Source organism: Xiphophorus couchianus, chromosome 8, assembly GCF_001444195.1.
Source record: "Xiphophorus couchianus chromosome 8, X_couchianus-1.0, whole genome shotgun sequence".
NCBI classification, from domain to species: domain Eukaryota; kingdom Metazoa; phylum Chordata; class Actinopteri; order Cyprinodontiformes; family Poeciliidae; genus Xiphophorus; species Xiphophorus couchianus.
In genome coordinates this window covers 5,235,313-5,240,393 of record NC_040235.1, presented here as the reverse complement: position 1 = coordinate 5,240,393, position 5,081 = coordinate 5,235,313, and the positions used below count along the sequence as shown (strand labels likewise).

General features: G+C 39.3%; 1 long non-coding RNA gene across 1 annotated transcript; it reads right to left on the bottom strand.

Moving 5' to 3' along the window:
- Positions 1–424: 424 nt before the first annotated feature.
- LOC114149836 (uncharacterized) lies at positions 425–1,488 on the bottom strand. Its single transcript, XR_003596602.1, has 2 exons — positions 1,411–1,488; positions 425–1,261 (listed from the first exon to the last, which is right to left on the bottom strand). It is a non-coding gene; the product is annotated as an uncharacterized LOC114149836 (long non-coding RNA).
- Positions 1,489–5,081: the final 3,593 nt, after the last annotated feature.

The following is a 5,081-nucleotide window of genomic DNA, read 5'->3' as shown; positions in this document are numbered from 1 at the left end:
AGTTTTCATTCTGCTCTGATCTTCCAGTTCCTGGGATTTTTCCTCCAAAGAGAAAAATGTTCTGCAGGTTCTGAGTTTCAGGTAGAAGTTCTGAATGAAACAGAAAATATGAAGATTTTCTCACTTTAGGCTTCAAAGCATTGACCTCTGACCTTCATGGGATGGGAATGTTTGACTTTAAATCAGGACTTTCTGAAAGGCAAAGTTGATGAAAAAATCTTTTTAATGTAAATATTTAAATTTGACCAGGAAAAGAACAGAATGAGCAGCAAATGAACCAAATGCAGAAAACAATGTTTTTTACTTCTCTAAAACACATGAAGAAAAACTGCAGCAAATTTACAAATGGAAGATTTAATATTCAAATCTGACATGTTTAGAAAAATAGGAGCCGATAGAAACAGAAAATGTTCAGTGATTGAGAAAAACTGATCAACATTTCAATGAAATCTGATGAATGAAAGGAAAAAATAAGAGAACAACATCTTGATATTCAGTGTGAAGCTTTGACTGGAAACAAACAGAAAAACATGAGGATCCTGGAATATTCCTGGAATAATCCTGGAATAATCCCAGCTTCCATCTTTTTAGGACTGGAAGAATAAAAAGTTTCCAAGGATTCAATCAAAATTGTTTCATCAAGAAACAGATTGTAGAGACTGAACTATCTGTTCAACAGTGAGAGAGTTTCTCTGACAGGAGGAAAATCTTTAGACTCTTTAGACTCAAATCAGCACAGAAACACTGAGGAACCGGACCTGAGCCACGAGAACCCAAAACCAGGAACCAGAGGTTCAGTGAATGTGGTGTTGAAGGAGTGGAGGAGGATCAGTGAGTCAGAGGAAACTCTGTAGAAGGACAGAATGCCAGCAGGACAGTCCACATACACTGCTACTCTGTTAGAAACAGAGGAGGAAGAGAGACGAGTTTCTATGTCATTGTGCCAGACAGAGTAACCAACATCAGAGCAGCTCAGACTCCAGGAATGATCATTCCATCCAAACCAACAGTCCTCTACTGTTTCCTTTCCTCCTGATTCTTCTGTAACTCACTGATATATAAACTTCTCCTCTCCACTCAACCTCCCAGTAACAGCGACCAGTCAAACCAGTTCTACACAGCAGCTGATGATAACAATCAAATCTGTCTGGATGATCAGGATATGACTGAAGCTCCTTCACATATGTCACCTTCCTGATGTCTTCAGACAGTTTGAGTTTTCTGTTCACTGTGTTTGTGTCGATGGTGAGTTGACAGGAATCTGATGGAGAGAACAAACACAATCCAGCTGCAGTTATTGATCATTTATTGACACTTTGATGATGACTCCTGAATGAGTGATGTGACAGTTTGAAGATGGTTGAATGTGAGCTGCTTTGTTGTCATGAATCAGATGAAAAACACACTTACACTTCCTCACACCTGGTGTCAAGAATGGGACTCCAGCAGGCTCCACCCTGAAGGAGGAGGGGGGTCAGACCATCAGTCTCTTTCAGCAGCAAACATGGACATTACATGTCTCTCAGACACACATTGTCCTCCACTGAGACAGGAACAGTCCAACATTTGGATTGCAAACTGCAGTGGATGTAGGAAGGACAGTTGGTGCTGCTGCAGCACAACTCATTTCTCCAAACACAGGAAAAGCTCCAACAGAGAGGAGAAAGGAAATCCCTCAGTAACAACCTGAAGAAACTCACTGAAGCCTAAAAGGACATCAGGAAACTAAGGAAACATTTCTGGAAGCTCAACCTGATTTAATAATCAGCATTAAAATACAATCAATCTAAACTCTGACACAACACCTGGATACCTGTTCCATCCACACTCCCACACACAGATGAAGGAATGAAACACTAAACAGCCCTGCTGCTGAAAACCTGCTGTGGCCTCACTGTAATATCCAGAAATACAAACATTAAAAAGGAGAAGCTGCATCACATTCAACAAAGAGTTCAACAAGAATCAGAGATTTGATCTCTGAGCTCAGACTCACAAACCAGGGAGAGGCTTCCATCATCACACACCTCTGACAAACACCTCCAACCTTTCAGCACTTCCTCTACCAACCAACACCACCAGGTGGCGCTGCTGCACACATTTACAATGAGACCAAGAAGAAGAAGCAGCATCCTGAATCCAGCAGCTGCAGTAATGGCTTGTGAAAGTGTCCAAGGAGCATCTGGAACCAGAACCAGCAGATCCAACAGTCCAGAGAGTCTTTGTTTGCATCTTTCCTCTCAGATTTCCAAGCTGCTCTGAGAGGGAAATGACATCATCGTTCTACTGATGATGTCACGCTCTGATGTCACTGATCAGGAGCTGCTGGACTTGTACATTCCAGCATGGAGGACAGAGAAGATCTCAGCTCTGATGAGGAGCTGGCCTGCCTTCAAACTGATTCAGGGTCAAAGAAATATTTCCAGATGAAGTCAGACTAAAATGTTGGATTGTCCTGCTGTTGCAATCAGAGGCCAAGAAGAAGCTTATAAGAAGAAGAATATAATTATTGACCTGAACTGGTTCTAAAGGTCTGGATGGTAAAAACATCCATTGTTTTTATGTCTCATTAGTTTCCAGAAAGAGTTGAAATGTTTCAGAAGCTTTTATCCAGCAGCTCAGTAAAGATCTCTCCTCTTTCCAACCTGATTTAGTCCATGAAGCAGAACATCTCTGCTGCTGCAGCAACAGGAGGAAAACTTCTCCAGCTCTCAACTTCTACACTCTGACTGCTTGGAAACAGATCAGGGAGGAACAGCCTTTTCTCCAGGCTGCCTCCTCCTGACTCTAGCGCCACCTACTGGCTGCTCACCAGAGGTGGAGAAAGAACTCAAACAATGTACTGAAGTAAAAGTACAAATAAACAGACAAAAATGTTCTCTAGTAAAAGAACCACATTAACATTTTTACTTGATTAAGTATTTAAAATATTTAAATTATTAAAAGTAAAAGTACTTGCTGAATGTTTACCTAATGGTTAATACAATATCATTAAGTGTACCGATCACATTAATTGTACTACATCAGTAATGAGCCATTTAAAGCTGCAGATAAATCATGTTTTATTGTGTTTACTCTCTGTGACAGTTTAGATTTAGATTTGTGATTCTATGCATCAGAATATCAGGATGACCTGCGTCTCTCTAACAGTCCTTAACTACAATCATTTTCAGTAAATTAGAATATTTATAAAATGTATTTCAGTAACTCGGCTCACAAGTTAAACACATCATACAGATTAATTCCCCACAAACTGTTTTAAAGCTTTTATTTATAAATTATCATGATTTGTTGCTTACTGTCATGATCTGTGTTCATTTTGAGTCTCTGTCCTGTCCTCCCTTTGATGATTCCCAGGTGTGTCTCATTCCCCGATTACCTTCTGTGTATTTAGTGTCACTTGTGTCTCTGTTGGGTCCTCGTCTCACCTGGCTTCCTGTTCCCTATAGTCTGTGTGCCCAGTCTCTCGTCTCATCCTTCATGTACCGGTTGCTACCGGCGTCCAGCCCAGGCTCCGCCCCGGCCGTGCTGCCCGGCTTTTGGATTTGGTGGACTGAGTAATTTTTGGACATTTTTCATTAAAAACATTTATTTCTTCACATCCTGGGTCTCCCGCCTGCTGCCTTCACTACCTCACACCGTTTCCTGACACTTACAGTTAATGAAAACATGACATTTCTGATCAGATTACAGACCAATAAAAAACCTTAATGTAGAAATTTGGGTCTGATGAAAAATATGTTTAATATCTGCTTAAATTGTTTTAAAATCCTACCAACGAGCCTCATGGGAACCAATATTCTAATTTATTGAATATGACTGTAAATGTAAATATGAGATGGAGATTATTCACATTAATTCAGTAACCAGGATGTGGAGGAGTTTAACGTTACTGGGACATTCATGGCAGGAGACGCTGCGCTCCATGCGCCCCGACCGCAGTAATCAATGTTACTGCCAGTTCAGCTGCTTACAACTATTTAATTGTTTTATTTATTGCAGTCGATTTAAACTAGAAGCTGGTAAGATTACATAAAACTTCTCTAACCTAAATCAGTTTAACACCCAAAACTCAGACAGCGTTTAGCAGCTTAACTTTCCTCGATATGTTTTTCAGATTTGATGGTGAATTTTTGAAAGCTAGCAGTTCATGATATCAGGGAGGCAAAGGCAGCACCAGAATCATTGATTACTTTCAAACTAAAGAACAAATCAAAAAGAGCAAAGCGACTGGATGTAACTTGTAACGCAACGCTTTATAGAAATGTAGTGAAGTAGAAAGTACAGATACTGTAAAATGTAGTGGAGTAAAAGTTCCCACCATTAAATCTACTTACGTACAGAAACATGAAAAATGTCCTTAAGTTCAGTAACAAAGTTCTTGTCCCAACAACCAGGATCAGGTGAAGGACCTCTGCAGTCCCATGATGCTTCCTCTCCCTCTTCTAAACCATCTGATGGGCTGATATCATCCCATCTACTTTATCAATAAAATGTTATTTTCCATAGGCAGAGGAACCGGGGGACGTATCACCCCCCCAATACTGGTGACAGTCACATTCGTCTCACCTAATAATTTCACCGAAGTTGCGAAGAATTTTGAAATCTTCCACTCGCGTGCTTTTATTTTGAAGGCCCCCCTTTAAGGCTCAGAGGGCTTAAAGGCAACAGGAGTCAGAAACTCCATGTGAAAGAGGTAAACAGCCTGTCAGGTAATGTTGCCATGAACATTGTTTGTTTATAATATCTTGCTGTCACTTTACTTTCACATGTTATAACGAAATATTTTTGGTTTAAAACCGTTTTAATTCTGGAATACTCACAGTTCAAAAATGTTACTACTAACTTTGTCTAAAAGTTAGTTACTCTAGTCACAATGTTTTACTTCATCACAATGAGGCTGAAACAGCAGCAAAATTAGCCTTTAGCAACGGCTACACAACACCTGATCAACTGACCACTTAACATGTTAATTTAATTATATTATATTATTTATATTATATTATATTTATATATTATGTTTATTTATTATATTTATATTATATTATATAATTATATTTATGTTATATTATATTATATTA